This window comes from Balaenoptera acutorostrata, chromosome 6, assembly GCF_949987535.1.
Source record: "Balaenoptera acutorostrata chromosome 6, mBalAcu1.1, whole genome shotgun sequence".
NCBI lineage: Eukaryota > Metazoa > Chordata > Mammalia > Artiodactyla > Balaenopteridae > Balaenoptera > Balaenoptera acutorostrata.
Window position 1 is genome coordinate 46,548,707 of NC_080069.1, and position 18,836 is coordinate 46,567,542.

Sequence of the window (18,836 nt, forward strand, 5' to 3'; positions counted from 1 at the left end):
GAAATTAGATTTTTCCACCATGAGCAATGAGAGCTGTCGTAATTCTGATCTCTAAAAAAAAAAAAAAACTGTGTTATCATGGTATATTTCTCTCTCCTATGAATATTTTCTCTGATCATAATAAGCAAAAGGTGGTATACAGATTGAAGTTGACTTTTGGGTATTTAGGGATTTTTAGTAAGGTTCGAGTTCTAAAATTTCTCTCCCCTGACAACCTTTTATTAAATATTTGCCTCATAAAAAATAAGCAGATGATTTTTAGATAAAAACTAACAAATAACCTCTGTTATCAAAACAGTTTACATTTTCCCCAAAGAATTTTTAATCTGTTATTGGTAGAATTGACTATTATGGGGCTTTCTAGACTATTTGCATTATGTGATTAGCCAAAATAATATACAAGCACTCTCCTTACTGTATGTCTTTTCTTATGTTAGTGTTCAGTATTGGTACAAACTCATCACTTACATATGTAAATTAGAGTCCATCTCTTGAAGTTAGGCAAAAATTGAGTTCTCAATTTGACTTTGCATCTCCTAGTTTGTTACTGGGTGGATTACATAAACTCCCAAAGCCATAACATTCTCATCTTTAAACCAGAGATAATTATAGTTCCTTAGTGTTAGGATTGTTATGAAGATTAAATAAAATAATTTAGCATACTCTTTAGATGAGCACTGGGTATTTGCTCTATAGTTATTAGTCATTTCTATATTTCTTTTTATCCCACTTGATGGGCCAAAACAGAGAACCCTATGCTGCAGCTGTTCAAAGGACTAGAGCAGATATTCTTAGGCACATCTGGCCCTGGTTCACACTAAATAAACAATCTTGGAGGGTCTGAAGGGTGACGACAACCTCAGAACAGAACTAGTATCTTAGAAATAATCCCAGGAGCCGAATGGTTTAAGAACTCCTAGGGCAGACTTTTAAATTATATTTATTTTGAAACAGTTGACATAGACTTTCTCAACTTCTCACTAAAATTATTATAAAGACATACATAAAAGAGAGTAAAATCAGAGAAAACTACAGGAATACCAATAGAAATTCCAGAATCTAGACAAAATGTTCTCTATCTATGAGACTGATAAAGTGGCTTTAAAAGAACAAACATTGTACAGATACTACCAGGACAGAGTGGGACAGTCTACAGAGAAGTTCAATAAAGTCCCTTAGTTCCCTACCCCACTAGCCTCCCTCTCTGTTTAGAAAATGCAAGCTCAGAATCAAACCACAGTGTTAGCTGTGGGCACTCTTACTATGAGGTTCCTTGATTTGGTGGAGGAGCACACTGCTGCCCATCATTTCCCATCCCATTAGTACCTTTCCTTCTAGATCTACTTTGACACTAAGACTACCAGAAAGCAATTAAGGGAAACGATTTAGTATGCAGATTTAATGTGCACAATATATTCATGAAAAAAATCAGTCAAAAGTGGTCCACACTTTGTAAGAGTCCAGACTCTAGAGACATATTTTAAATTTAAAGTGTAAAGAAGTTTTCCTGCCTCCATACTGGGAGAGGTGTATGTGGGGAGGGGAGAGAAAGAGAGAAAGAGTGAGAGGGGTTAACACTAAGGAGAGAAAAATAAGGCTTCTCCTAGATGTCCTCGTAGTACTAAATGCGGGAAGAAATAGAGGAAGGAGCATTTAGTTTTGAAGATAATAACTCAATAAATTGGCAGTGAGTCCAGTTGTTTTACGTTTGAAAACAATGGAAATATTTTCTACTTGAAATTGGAAAAAATTAACTTTGTTATAATAAAGCTTTGAGGGGACCATGGTCACTATATTTTGTGAATCTATAAAAATATCAAATCATAGTTTTCATATAAATTTAGTTTACTTTGTTTTGTCATAACTAATATGTTTCTTGTAGGTTTTCTTGGGACAGTCTATAATATGGTGACTTGTCCTGATTTTGCAGTGATATTTGCAGTATTAATTATTGATTACAAATTCTGAAGAGAGCAAGAGTTCATAGGTCACATAAGCGTGAATCTACCTTTAACCACTCTGCCTGGGTATTTATTCCTTGTGCTGACCTCTAATATCATTCATTGTCTGTACCAATAGGGCAATGGGATTAATGGTTAGAGATGTTAGCTCTGAAGTCACATTACCTAGGTTCAGATTCAATATTCACATTTACCAATTGTAGGACATTAAAAAGTTGTATATTTTGTTTCTGGAAAGAGAGGAAAATAGTACTGACACCACTGAAATAATATGGTAAATTGCTAGGGATAATGTCCAACACATAGTGAGGATTCAGTTAATTATATATTGTGTGTGTGTATAAATGTAATATGTATGTAATTACCTATTAACATAATGCTCAAAAGAGAGTAAATGTTCAGTGGATGATAGTGTTTATCTTTACTGTTATCATTACTGCTTTATTTGTTACCAGAGAAGGCTGTGTTTCTTTGTATTTTTATGTGTATATGATATAAAGGTCCAGTGACATAATGAAAGACTTGAAAACAAGGCTCTTTTTTTATCCTCAGCACCTAACATAGTAGGAGTCATTGAACCATGTGATGTGCTGGATTCGTCTTGTGCCAACATCATAGCTGATTGGACACATCTCTTCCCATTCTCAACTTCTTGTTCAATGACATCATCCTGTTAGCTTGAAATTAGCCACAGCGGGACTATTTACATCATAGAAATTGACAAATACCACAAATCGGGGCTTCCTCCTATGTCGGAGAGCAGGTTGTGAATCATTTACTAGCACATCCCTTACTAAATGTTTATCAATACTGATGTAAAACCAAAGCTCTATAACTATGATAGTGACTCTTAGCCCAGTTTGCATATTAGAATCATCTGTAAATTTTTTTTTTTATCTTGTTTTGTTTTTTAGAGAGTGCTTGGGCCTCACCCCAGCCAATTTTGTACCAATGTCAGTATGGTTGATATTGACATCATTCAGGAAAAATTCCAACTGTATCCCACAGGAGATGCTATAATCATGCATTAGACACTATGTTAAATCAATCTAGGGCACTTGAGATTAAGCACATCAAAAATCATTTTCACGTTGGTATATATCTATATCTATATTTTTATCTCCTCACATATAATGAACTATATGAGATTATTGATTTCTGCTTATATACTTATTAAAATTCCATAAATTAATACTGTGTTGAGATCACCAACTCTTAATGTGAGGTTAATAGTGTGTTCTTAATCATTTGGGGTTGCAAACTGAAATGCCTACAACAGTGTTTCCCCAGCTACTTTGTTTACAAAGAATCACGTAGGATGATTGTTAAAATTCAGAATCTACCATTATTCTAGATCTTTTGAACCAGAATCTCCAGAGGGTGAGCTGGGGATCTGTATTTTTAGTCAAGAGTCTCGATGGTTTTTCTAATTTGTTAGTTTTGGGAAACCCTAGCCGATAGGAGCGAAGTAGATGACGTAAGTGGATGGAGCATGGTGAGTCAGGCAGGTGAGGAACTGAGAAAATGCCTTGGCTGTAGGGACTAGGGCCAGCTGCCTTCAAGTTTTCAAGATAAGCTAGAAATATAGATTATTACATAAAATATTCTTATTTTTAAATATGACAAATTACTCATTGTCTTTGTGTTATTACCATCCAGGTCAAACTAAACCTTATATCGTATCTGCATTTAAAATAAATGTTTACCATCTCTCAAAATACTGTGAAAGGTAGCAGTGAATGAAAGAAGTCAACTGTGGTCCCATCTACTCTCTATCTTCATTCACTCCGTGCCATTCCCCCGCACAGTGCCCTCTTCTCTGTTTCTTATTTAGTAAAGCAACACCAGGAAGGGAAAGAGAAAAGTGACACTTGTATATGTCTCCTATCCTTGGCACATAGTAGGCGCTCCAGTAATATTTGCTGGATACTTCTGAAAGTTTTAAAGAAACATTTAGGCATTTTCTAGTAAAAGTAGTTTTATTATATGAATATTAAAAAGTGATTATATTATCTGACTGTAAAAAGTGACTTGGGTATAAATTGAATTATCTGGGTGTAAAAGGGAGAGGTAATGGGGGACAGTTAAGATAATGACTTCTTGGTGATAGACGAGTTTTAACATATATATATAGTGCTTCTTTGTTTTTTTTCCTTACTTTCCTCCCCCAAAATGCATTATAATCACCAGATGCAGAAATTACCTGTACCTGCATAAGCAGAAGGTAGTTCAAAAGCTCCTAGAGTCAGAGATCCTGTCAGTCTTTGTTTTCTTCATACCCCTAGTGTCTAACAGAACAAGATTACCTTCATAAATACTAAGTGGGATAAGGAATGAGTGAACAAATGAATTAAGGAGGTAAAGCACTTGTCATATATATTCATGTCAATTATGCTGTAATTATGTCAATTTGACTAAGCACATATAGAACGCTTTCTCTGATTGGTACCAATGTGCTCTATAGAGTTATTATAGACCGGCCATATGCTAGACTTATTACAGAACATATGCAAATTTATATAATCATTTTTAAAAAAACACATGTACATGTTTTTATTGAAATGAAATTCATCCTTCATATCTTGTTTAGCTTCTCCAAGGGTCAAGCATTTGGCTCATAGGAAGCGACTGCTCTGTTGGGGGAAAAAAAAAATACTGACTCTGTATAATCATTGGAAAGAGAGAGAGAAAAAGTAACAAATATTGTTCTAGTGAATTTGAGGGAGTTTAAGGAGTAGATATTATATGAGAAACGAGTAGAGGCAGCCCTGTTTAAATAGGTTGAATGACACTTTCTGGGTGCAAACACCAGTCCTGCTTCTTGGTAAGAGACTGAAAGTGAAATGTTAAAATGGCTCTATATTTGCAGTACTTTTACTCAGCAACCTGATTTTACTAACAACATATCCACCTTAAATTAAAATATATAACGTATCTTTTAATATTTTGGTCTAGTTCCCAGATCGAGTCATAACATTATTATAATAGACTATTCTTTTTAAGGTATAGAGTGGTTTCCATTTTCCCTTTTTAGATATATAAACTCCTATTATCAGAGTTTTTCATGGTTCTGAAGCATTTCTAGAGCCATGATATATGATAAATGACTTGTTTCATCCCGCAAGATGTGGGGCAGAAAATATTAGCCTTGCCATACTGGAGACTGGTTTAATATTTTAGCTATTTCTACATGATTTCCTTTCGGTGATATTATGTATATAAAATTACTTTTTAAGTGTTCTGATATTTTCATTGGTTCCTACTGTAGCACTATAGTAATGACAACACTGTCTAAATCATAGATATTAAATGTCTTGAGAGATTTTACTCTCAAGAATGTAACAGAAGGCCATGCATTTGAACTGCAAAACTGCAGAACACAATATAAAGTGAATATATTAGATTTGATAAGGGAAGCATTAAAAGGCAATGGATATAAATTGAGAAACATGACCATTTCATTCTACTGAAACCAACAAACAAATAGATATGTTTTTCAAATAAAACTATAAATAATATTGTAACAGAACTTTCCACGGTACCCTCAAACATGCACACATATCAAAATGAGCTTAAGCTGCAGCATTAATATGGGAAAGAAAGGAAAGCAGAGGCAGAAGAAATAGTCTCTGAAACAAAGGCACTTTAGTATTGCAGGGATATGTTCAGATATATCTAACTCCTTGCTCACTGTTCTCTCATTCTTTACATCCTAAATCCATATGATTTGTAAGAATAATTGAACACCTTGGGAATTTCCCAAGTTTAGTAGAATGCCATCTTAGTGCCTCCAAAAATACTCACTGAATGTCATATTTGCTTAAACTGAAATTGTAGAATTTTCTAAATTTCAACAAATAGCAAAACAGCGAAGCTGCTTTTTTTAAAATTTGGAAATATGGGGCTTCCCTGGTGGCGCGGTGGTTAAAAATCCGGCTGCCAATGCCGGGGACATGGGTTCGAGCCCTGGTCCAGTAAGATCCCGTGGAGCAACTAAGCCCGTGCGCCACAGCTACTGAGCCCGTGTGCCACAACTACTGAAGTCCATGTGCCTAGAGCCTGTGCTCCACAACAATAGAAACCACCGCAGCGAGAAGCCCACACAGCTCATCGAAGAGTAGCCCCCGCTCACCGCAACTAGAGAAAGCCCGCACGCAGCAACGAAGACCCAACGCAGCCAAAAATAAATAAATTGATTAATTAAAAAAATAAAATTTGGAAATACGATTTTGCTTTGTTTTTGTAAATATGTAGTAGCTAAAATTTGAAAACATTCTCATAAATTTCTTTCATCTTTGTACTTCATGGTTTGGCTTGTCTTCTCACTCTATTACTCAGTGTAGTAGCAGTTAAGTTGATGGGATTGAATACTATCTGGATTTCAAATCCTGCCACTTACCAGTTGTGTGACCTTGGCTTAGTCACTTAACTTTTTTGAGGCTCCGTTTTTTTTCAGATATAAAAGGAGCTTATAATGTATTCCTGATAGGAATGGTATAACAAATTTAAAAAGTTTTTCCCAATGAATTAAAAACTTAAACATAAGACCTGAAACCATAAAACTCCTAGAAGAAAACATTGGGAAACGCTCCTTGACATTGGCCTTGGCAATGGTTTATTGGATATGATACCACAAGCACAAGCAACAAAAGAAAAATTAATAAATGAGAGCATATCAAACTAAAAAGCTTCTGTACAGCCAAAGAAACAATCATCAAAAGGAAAAGGCAACTTAAGGGATGGAATAAGATATTTTCAAATCATGTACCTGATGAGTTAATATTCAAATATATATAAAGAACTCATACAAGTCAATAGAAAAAATCCATTTAAAAGTGGACAGAGGAACTGAACAGACATTTTTTTCTAAAAAAGACAAACAAATGGACAATAGCACATGAAAAGCTACAGCCATTATGGAATACAGTATGGAGTTTCCTCAAAAAATTAAAAATAGATTTAGCATATGATCCAACCATCCCACTTCTGAGTATATATCTAAAGGAAATTATATCACTAACTTGCAAAGATATAGACACTCCCGTGTTCATTGCAGTATTATTCACAATAATCAAGATATAGGCATAACCTGAGTGTCCACCAACAGATAAATGGATAAAGAAGATGTAGATGTGGTGTACAAATGGATTATTCAGGCATGAGAAAGAAGGAAGTCAGGGTGAACCTTGAGAGCATTATGGTAAGTGAAATAGGTTAGACAGAGAAGGACAAATACTGTATGATCTCACTCATGTGGAATCTAAAAAGCCAAAAACTACTATATGTGGTAGTTTTTAAAATTAAATCAGATATTTCATTATGGCATAATTTTTTCTTTTATATTAACATGATCCCAGATCATAAAGAAAACACATTCACCAGTATTACCTCGCTTCTTTTACAAGAAGGACTTTGTGCCATGCATTTGAATGTAGATAGGCTATCTCGTTTAAAATTAGGTTATGATTATGGCATTTTATTCCAAAAAATAGTGTTCTCTTTTATACACCAAAATATATTGTTGTATATACAGATCTTCTCTACCTTTTAATTACTGTAATCTTCTGAGTGAGACAAAACATATTGTTAAGGATGTATTATGTAATACTTTTCCAAAGAGCTGGTTATTTTATCCTGTCACATATATGAAAGTATTGGCTTTGCTATTAATGTGTTTGAGTAGAAGGAGTTCTTAAGGGACATTTAGTCCATTCCTGGCACCTATGTAGTACAAAAAAACACTTCCTAAAATAAAACACTAATCTCCTGCTACAAGAAAGAGAAATGGTGGTAAAGGCATGTAACCAATTTTGTTCTCATTTCCTGTCATTATAAAAACATTTTTTCTATTGTCCAGTAGTCTATATTCTTTAAAAAGCATTGGACATGGATGGGTGAAGAGGGGTAACTGGCTAGGTGTCTAATCAAAAGCCTGGATTTCCCCATCAAGAATGTTCTGTACTACCTCTGGGATTCTGAAGCACTGAAAACAACTGCACAGACAATAAAAATGAATTATGAATATTTTGGCATTTAAGAGAAAAGTATATGTCTAATCAGTCCATTGGCTGTAATGTTGCTATGTCAATTTGAAATCTTTGAGTTCATTAGAGCTATTAGAAATCCAAAAGAATGAACACATAAAAGTAAGCAGTCTCCTTATAGCTAACTATATATCTAATATCCTTGTGATTTTACTTACCTGATACCTTGGACCCTTATTATAGTAAGAGAAGAAAAGTCCTCAGAGCAGAAAAGGAGAAGGAGAAGACTGAGTTCAGATTTTTTAGGAAATTTTTTTAGTATGGAGGTTCCTTAAAAAACTAAAAATAGAGTTACTATATGATTCAGGAATCTCTCTCCTGGGCATATATCTGGAGAAAACCATAATTCCAAAAGGTGCATGCACCCCAGTGTTCATTGCAGCACTATTTACAATAGGCAAGACATGAAAACAGCCTAAATGTCCATCAACAGATGAATGGATAAAGAAGGTGATATATATATTTATTTATATATATTTATATATATGAATGTATATATATATATATATATATATATATATGATAGAATATTTTTCAGCCATAAAAAAGAATGAAATAATACCATTTTCAGCAACATGGATGGACCTAGAGAATATCATACTAAATGAAGTAAGCCAGACAAAGAAAGACAAATATGTGATATCACTTATATGTGGAGTCTAAAAGATACAAATAAACTTATATACAAAACAGAAATAGACCCACAGATATAGAAACCAAATGGTTACTAAAGGGGAAAGGGGTAGGGGAGAGAGAAATTAAGAGGTTGGGATTAACATATACATACTACTATATATAAAATAGATAACCAACAAGGATGTACTGTGCTACTGAGTATAGCACAGGGAACTATACTCGATATTTTGTAATAACCTATAAGGAAAAGATATATACTCTGAAAAAGCATATATATATATGTATACATATAAAAGAATATATATGTGTGTATTTATATATATATGTATCTGAATCAGTGTTTTGTACACCTAAAACTAACACAACATTTTAAATCAACTATACTTCAATAAAATAAAAAAAGAGTGAACTTCTAATTTCCTCACTCCACCTGACTGCCTCCATCTGAAGCCTCCCAGTTGATGATAACTTCTTGGTGCTCAAAAATCTTGAAATCATCCTTATTTCCTTTCTGCCTCCCCATATCACAATTTCACTTCATCACGAAATCCTCTCAGCTTTCTCTTCAAGATTTTTTAGAAAATATGACCACTTCTTACCACCTTAGCTATTACTACTATGTATCTGGTTTCATTTAAAAACTTCTATAATTATAATCAACAAAATATGTTCTTTGACCAAATATGAGCCAAAATAAATTTTAAAATCAGGCAATATTATCTGTAGTACTTGCAATGTGAAGATCAGTTTTGACAAAATCATTGATAATTTTTAGATCATAACTCATTAATATTATTAATTATTGTGACAAACCAATATAATATGTATGTATAAGCTTGTCTAACTTTTTTCCAAAAATTACTAATATACTTATAAATTACTAATTTATTAATTTTTTCTGTTTGGTACTGTAATATTTATTATTTTATTAAAGTATTCAATGGCATCATGCATAATGTCCCCAAAGTTTGGTAGAGTTTTAACCTTTAATTCCTTTTAAACACCTTAAACTTGCTCATACTGTATCAGTTGGAAGGATAATTATTCACTGTCTGGTTTTCTTCTGGCTGTTATTTCCAATATGTAGATCTACTTCATGTTCTTTGAAATTACAGGCAAGATCCTAATTTAGCACCTCTGCACTCCAGTCCCTCTGCTCTTTATCATCTTCCTAATATCAGCACTGCTTATCCTTCCATCTTTTCAGGTTTTTGCTCAAACATCATCTCATTGAGACCTAAGCTTATCACTTTATTTGATGTTACTAGCTCTTCCAGCCCCCACCAAAGAACTTTAGGTTTGCCATACCATACCATGCTTTATTTGTCCTTCTTTTTTTCAGTTTGACTTACCAATTTCTAAAATAGAATTCTATTTCTTTATTTTTATTTTTTATGTTTTTACCTTTTTACCTCCTTCTTAGAATATAAGCTACATAGCTGGGGTCCTTTGAAGTTTGTGTTGGTTTTCATTAAGGTGTCACCTTCCTAGAACCTTGAATTGCACGTATCAGTACCTCAATATTATTTTTAAAAATATTTGTTGAAAGAAGAAATAAGCATGCATCAGGTCTTATGCTTGTAACCACAAGCAGTGCCTATCCTTGTGGAGTTTAAACTCCATAGAAAAAGACAGGCATTAAATGGATATTTAAAATATATAAATTTTGAGACATACTAATTGGAATGATTCAGAGTTCTATGAAAGGGTTAAAACTAAGCTCTTGACCTATCTCTGGTGAGAGAAGAAGCTGTAGGGGTTGGATGCCTTAGCGCTGAAAATATGATCTGAAAAGTAAGAATGGACTTATGTGTGGATGTGGATAGGGGCCAGGGGAGAGAGTATTCCCAGCAGAGAGAACAGCAGAGTTGGTGTGGAAGAAAAGATTAGCAAGAAAGATTAGTTTAAGGCACTGAATAAAATGTGGAGTGTCTGAGAGGGCAAGACATATAAAATGAGGCTGGAGAGTTAGTAGCTACACCATAAAGAACTAAGTAGGGCAGAATAAGTATTTTTTTGTTTGCTTGTTTCTTTTGCCTAACAGCAATGGTAACTATTGAAGGGTTCTATACTATGGAAGTTGAGGGTGACAGAATCAATTTGTATTTTGAAAAGAACAATATGTCTCACATGTGAAAAAGAATGAATGATGAGCAAGAATGGTCTTTACAGATTTTTACTGTAAAAAAGTAGTTCAGAGGAAGGATGATGATAGCTTAGACTATATCCCCTCTCCCAAAAATATATGGTGATCACTTATGATTGTCTTCACTGACTTTTTTTTTTCCAGTCATTCATATAGGTTCACAATTTGGTTCTCCTCTTTTTTTTCTTTTTCTTTTTTTTCAATTTATATTTTTAGTTTGCACATTTACTCCAATAACTTAAAATATTACTAATATGGTAATGCCTTCCAAATTAAAATCTGCATTAAGGACTAGCTCCATAATTTGTGGGACCAGTACTGAATGGAAAAAGCAGAGCTCCTTGTTGAGATACTGTTAGGAATGTCTAGACAGTAGTGGCAGAGCATAGTGGGGGTCCCTTTTTTCCAGTGATGCCCTGTGCAGCTACATAGAATGTTGGTCTGTAAAGCTGGTCCTTTTTACAGACTCCATTTCTCCCCTAGCTCAAGATAAAATTAAATTGGAAACTATGTACTTGACATCTATAGCTAGATGTCTCCCAGGCACATGACAATAAATGTGTCTAAAAATAGACCTTAAATTTCCCCTTTAATATAGAGTTCTCTTGTGTGTTTTGTTGTTGTGTGGTTGGTTGGTTTCTGCCTCTTTTAGTTGACGGTATCATCATTTTCTCTCTCAGGGAGCTAAGATCCTGAAAAGCATCTTCAATTTTACCCTCATGCCCTTAATCCAATTAATCAAGAAGTCCCACCAACTAAAATTTCCCATATCTCTGCAACCTTCTCAATATATATACAGACCTTTATCTCTTATCACAGTTACCCCCTTACTCTTTTTATTTTCTGACTTTAGTCTCAATTATCTCTTGTCCTCCTTCAAAAGGCTATCAATATTTCCCCTTTAAGTCATTTGACATTATATTATTCTTGCCTAACTTAAAGATCTTTGATGGCTCTCTAACACTTCTATAGAAAGAACAAATTTTTTAGCAGAATATTCAATTACCTTCATAACCTGGCACTACCTCACATTTTGTTCAAATTAATACCTCTGCATTTCCCCCTTTATCCACACTTCCCTCAACAATACCATCCTTCACCAAAGATGCTATTGATATTCCCATCACCATACCTTTGGCTTTAGTCTTTCTGCCTATAATATCCTTACCTATGATTCTATAGCTACTTAAATGTCAAGAGCCATCTCAACTGTTAATGTGTCTGTGATACATTAATCCCTTCTGCTGTCTAGTCAGAAAGAGTAATTTCCTTTTCTTTATTCTAGTTTTGTTGGAAGACAGTTCTCCATTGGTTCCTCACATTACTGCATATCTTGCAAGCAGAACCACTGACTGACTGTCTTTGTTTTGGATTGTTTTTTAATGATGCTTGTATAACAACAGCCCTGTTAGACCAAGATAGTTTTTAACTATCTTGAAACAAAGGGTAGGCATGCTTAGTGCACCTTATGAAAGATTTGTGTTCCCTAAGCTCAGGTTTCCTCTCCCGTAATACAATCTACCACATGTACAACTGTCATATGGCTCGACTGGTGTCACTCTGGGACAATAATGGCTTGGGGAATTAGTGCAAGAAAAGGTGGGTATTCTTCCTATAGTTATTACTATGAATGATAAACTGTCCTTTATCTCTGACCCAGGATTTTTGTGTCTTTTGCCAGCACCATAAAAATTGTAGCAGGCTGTCATATTATTTCAGAATTGGGCTAAAATCTCAAATATTCACTTTTCTAAACAACTATTAGTTAACGCATTTATCCATTACCAGTTGTATGTGTTATTGCTCACTCATATTTTCCCTGTAGGGAACCTATAAAATTCAATTTTGTTCAAATTTTTAGTATTTACTATGTTTGAGGGACTACTGAGCAGGCCCCAAAACTCAATACATTTGTTGCATAAATGGGTAAATAATTTAATAGCAATATAATTCTCAAAGCAAACTCATTCAGTTCTCAAAGACATATGGCTATAAGTGTTTTCAGTGAACTGTTTTGTGGAAAGAAACATATGAGTAATAACCTTTAGCCATAATGAATTTGTTTAGATTTATTTAATAAAATTAGATATTTCTTGTCTACATAGTTTGCTCATAGTGTTTCTTCTACTTCACTTGCCTTCCCTACTTTTAAAATTTCCATCCATCTTTCATCGTCTATCCTTAGTAAATGATTCCCACATTATTCAGTTATGCACAATCTCTCCCCTCCCTTTCTTTAATTTACTCTTTGTCTATAGGTCAATTACATTGCTTATTAGAATTGACCTTGTTTTATATACTTTTCTTATCTCTCTCAGTAGACTGAGTTCTGACAACACAACAGTTATGTCCAATTGATCTTTGGATCGCCCATGGTGCCAAGCACAGTGTATAATAGGAAATCAATAAATATCAATTTAATTAAATGAAGTAAAGTATTACATTCTGTACCACTAACTGGTTCTCATTTCTTTTGCCACTTTATTCCTGATCTCTTCCCATTTACTTGTTTTCAATTCCATTGTTCTGAGGTGAGTTAAAGCCAACTGAATTCTTTCCAGAAAATAATTTCTTACAGGCATCTAGACATCTGGGGTGCCACATTTCTATTTGAGAACAACAAAAAAAGGAAATATAACAATTTCATTTTAATATCTGTGAGAACAGTGACATCCAACAGCTTTTCAACCAGTTTGAATATGCATATGGTAAAAAGAATGAAAGCCAAATCTTCTCAGCTTCCACAGATGGAAACACTATCTGTGGAAAACTACTAGGAGTAGACAGTCCAATCTCTTTAGGAAAGTGGGAAAGAAAAATGAAAATAGAAACCTTTATCAATTGAAATTGCTTCAGACACCCATGCAGTGTATGAACATTTATTATAAAATGTGATTATTTGAGTGACAAGAATAATTGGTAACTCTTTTTTAGTGCCACCAAAGGTATGCCAGATAAGTCCTTACTAAAAATGAAATATTTTGACATAAAAATTCCATTTATGTGTCCTTTTTTGTTCAATAAATATGTTGATTAACCTGAATTTTCCCATTTTCTTATAACTGAAAGGCTGGCATTTCAATATTTTGACGGAATAGAGTGGCAGCTGTCAAATCAAGTGTAATTTTAGATTACATTTTTAGAAAGCAGCTACTGAAGACTTGTTTAGCATAAAGTATACATGATTTACAAATTAGTTTAGTAACCATCATTTCTTTCATTCCTATTTATAAAATCAACCAAACATTCCTAAACAACTTTAAGAAAACTTGCTGCTAATTTGGCATCCATTAGGTAAGGAAGACTAGGGAAACACAAAGCAAAACAAAATGAAACTGGGGATGATTGTTTCCAAAGAAATGTATCCATACCTAATCCTCTGGGCCTGCAATCAAGGAAAGCTCTCTTAATTCACATTCTCAGTAAATCTCCTGATGTTTTAACTGAACATCATTTTGGGTAATTCTGTTATATTATGCACTTTCAGATGTGCTGAGTTCCACTCTCTTATATGAGGAAAGTTATAATATGAGACAGCTTTCTCTACATTTGTGAACTCTCAAATGAGGAAAAGCAACACCAAAATGTTGCATAATTTTGAATAAACTATAAAGTGCCATGAAATTGCCTTTAAAATCTGAGATGAATATAAACTAACTAAAATACCATTAGTTGTAAAGTGATTATTATGAACAGATTTGTCTCATTCTTGAAAATCTTAAATATGCTAAGGAATTTGCAGGTCATTTGTACAGATGATACTTTGCATTATTTTCCATCCTTTCAATTAATGAACTCTATTTTTTACAGAAGTTTAAGGTTTATAGAAAAATAGGTGGAAATAACAGAGACTTCCCATATACCTCCCCACCCCCACCTCAACCAATTTCCGCTACTATTAACATCTTGATTCACTATGAATATGTTTGTTATATTTGTTACCATATATGACATGCTCTGATTTTTAACTAGAAGAATTTGGAAAGGTACTAGCATTATATCCAACAGTGAGCATGATACTCAAATAATGTTATTGAAAGATACTGCAACCAAGAAGGGTCTTTATTAATATTATGTGGAAACCAATTTCCATGTTTTTCTGTTTCTTTCATTTGTTTGTTTTGTTTTTAATCATAAAGGAAGACCTATTACTGTTTTGAATTCCATTATAGTTTCTCTTTTATACTTCAGCTGATACCATGAACTTAGGTCTCCCTTTTTCATGCCTTCATACCTCACTGATGTAGAATGCTGGTAGCAAAACACAGAAAAAGAAAAATTAGAAAACAACAATTTTGAACAAAAAGATACAAGGTTGGATATTGACGAAACAAAACTGTCATGGGCAATAAGTAGCAGGAAATCTATGTAAAAATAAGGCCTAAAAATACCACCACCATTTTCTGTTATGTATAATTTGAACAAACGCATATTGAAAAAAGTTTCTACAATTAGTTATAAAAACCTTCACTGGAGAAACATGCCCTGTTGCATCATACAGGTAAGGAAATGAATATGCAAGACAAATCCTGATTCACTCCTAGCTGAAGGCTATACTGTTTCTAAAATGGAAGAACTGAGGAAACTTATATAATGAGCTTATGACTTATAGATTTATATGTAAAATTGTGCATACCAACAATATAGTAAGCACGTATAGCTACTATTCTATAGCGTTTATCTGGCCATTCTCAATGAATCCTTCAAATTATCTTCATAAATTTCAAAAATAAATAATTACTATAGGTAGGTATAGCCAGAAGTGGATATCTAAGCCAGGTAGAATCCTGTTGAAACTTACAGATCATATTCTGTTTCCCTGGGTGGCAGACTATGTGAAATTCTGCTTTCAAAATCTTATGCTTATTTGCATATAGTACAAATTACATGTGTACCATGAGCTCACATTTCCCTTCTTTGAATTTTCTAGTCTGATAATTGAAGAGCACTATAATGGCCTAAACAACAATAATTTCTCAACAAACAGTTAATTCTTATGACTCCCAATATCCTAATATTTGTGTAAGCTAAGATCTGATTTTATTTGTAAATGTTATTAATGCCCATTAGGAGTTTTGAATTCAGATTGTCTCATAGATTTTAATGACTTTTCTTTTCATTGAACTCAATTTATATTGACTTTACCCTTCTAAAAATCCCATCTTCAGAGTTTATACAATACGGTTGGTTGCAAATAATTAACTACAGGCATTATTCACAATGTAAATATGGTTAGTAATTGGGTGTTTTTATTGTAATGTGTATTCCAAGAACTACAATTACCCTATACTCATATAGTTTTTTTTCCTTGTTTAATATCTTAACAATATCTATTAGGCCTAAAATTGAACTTAAAATTCCAGTTAATTTAGAACTGGGTGGCAGGAGATTTTGATGGCAAAATTTACTTTGTAGGTATTCGTTGCTCAATTTCCCTTACTTATATTAAGGTACATGTTTAAGAGCAAATGAATTTCACTTATGTCATCTCCCTAGCTTGTCTTTATTTATGTCTATGGAAAACTGCTGGGAAAACCTTTTTCAATTCCGTGCAAGTTCAGATTCCCAAACTGTTTTACATAAAATGATTTTTAAAAACTTTAATGAACATTTTTCAGCAAGCTGTGAACTAGCCGTATCAATGGGGAGGGCTAAAGGTTCAGGAATTCCTTCTCCAATCTACTAGCAGTGACTCATTTCTTATAAGGAAGAAAAGAACATTATCAAGTCAGATCCCAATACAATAAATTAATCAGTGAATTTCTGACTCTGGTTATTAATACACTAGTAATATGTTAATTAGAAATGAAACAGGTAGAAACTAGATAACACTTTACCATTTGCATTAAGATTCTTCTGCTGCTGCTTGTTATATGTGTGATCATAAACCTCTGTCTATGTATGCCCCCGTCTATTAAAAAAAAAAAGAGAGAGAAAAGAAAACAACAATAATACTGGTGTGTGCCTCCTTTGCCTGAGTTACAGGAAGAAAACTACGATTCTCTTGAGAAACCTAAAGGAGCATAAGACGATCATTAACTTGTCAATCAATTGATTAGATTGTTTGCAAATTAGTGCAATTGGAGGAAATGAGATATTAGTGATGTTATACTGATTCACTGTCAGATAACTACCTATTAATCGGGCATAATTAATTAGAGCTGATGCTAATCATTCTATAGGCACCTATTTTTCAAAGTTCTAACCATTGAGAGAGCATAGTAGAGAATTACTAAATCTAGCAATCTAGCAATATGGAAACAGAGAAAGCACATTCTACTTATTTGCTGGCGGTGATTTCCTTCATGCTCTTCCCTTTGGATATACTCTACTCTAGGCAACCAGGGTGGACATCTGTAGGTTTAGGGAACAATTCTTTTTGCTAATGAGCACTGATGCCTTCATGACAAACAGATGATGCCTGCAGATGGTTGGTCCCCTCCAACCTCCTTGGCTGCTCAATTCTCACAGATTTCTATACAAATATACTCCATTTTAACATATTTCATCACAAATTTATCATACTTCCAGAAAAAGCTCACCTAAAACTGTTTTTTCCCATTTCTTCAAAAAGCCTTTGGCATTTAAATATTTATCTTGACAGAGTTGTAATTAAGATGGGAGCAGTGTGTGTGCTTGTGTGTATGTGTGTGTGTATTTGCTAAATATACTAACATAGTTAATGCATTTCAACCCCATTTTCCTCCAAAGATTACATTATATATTGCTCCCTTTTTGCTTTTTTCAGTGTAAATATGACCAAAAAATAAAAATGATAACATTTTGTACCTTTCACAAGAATCTTCTGGATTCTCAAGAATAGTTCACAAATATATGCAGAAGAATAATTAATCAGGGGTTCTAATAAATTGCAATTAAAAAGGGGAAAAACCCTTTTCTGAATTTCATTTTTTTTTTCATTGAAACCTGTTGTGGAATACCTATCCATTTTATACTGGCAAATGTTCATTTATTGAACTGTTTTAGAAACCAGGTTATTTTTGTTTCTTTCTTACATTAAAAAAGAGTAAATTATGGCCAGTAAGCTGACATTCTTTAAGAAAAAATAAGGCATTCACCTTTTTTAACTTTTAAGCTGCTTTGAGGTACAATATTTGCTTCCTGTCAAGCTGAATATGGCTAATACACGTGCTATATCACTGCTATTGAAACACAATACCTTGGATCTCCCTGAAACAGAAGGTTATGTTGGTGCCAATCATTCATTTCTCCTGTCTGACATAAGCTAAAATCAGATTTGCTAATAACAGATGCACAATCCCTTGGCAAGCTGTAATGAGACCAGAAAAGATGAAAGGCAAACGTAGCTCAGTGACATAAAGTGATGGTTAAATGTGTTACCCCTTGAAGTGTCTGGTACCCTGATTACTGATGTGAATCACATAATGATTCCTGCCATTAATAGAGATATAGCGGTTAGCCAATGTTCTACAGCAGTCAGCTATGTTGACCAAAAGAATCATTCATTTTTGAAGTTCTATATACACATTGAAAATTAACCTTAGACTTTTTAAGGAAAAAGCAAAGAAAAAACACTATGAATTCTCCTTTTTTCTTACAAAATTTTATTTCTCAGTGAAAAAAATGTTCGCTGAGAACACTTTCATCTTGGTTAAGCTTCATTATACTTTCAGCATACAGGTTTGTTTACTACTGAAGAAGGCTAATGTTTGTCATTGACTATATAAACTTTAAATTTTCCTGTCATATTTCTTTTTGCTGCTAATAGATCAGGATGAGTCTAGCCTTCCAAATGTCTGTAGTCTCTGCAGTGCTTCCAACTCAGGAAGCAGAAGCCTCAATTCAAAAAGATAGATAGATAGATAGATGATAGATAGATAGATAGATAGGAGATGAACTAGTGTCATTCCCTCTTTCCTCCTTCTCTATTTCCATATTTCTCCCTATTTAGCCTTTTTGCAGTATTTTTCTTCAGTCATGGAAATTTCTTCAAGAGCTTATTTTCTCTTTCACTCAACTACAGTAGTGTCATTATAAACTCTAAATTGAGCTGAAAATTCTGCAGAT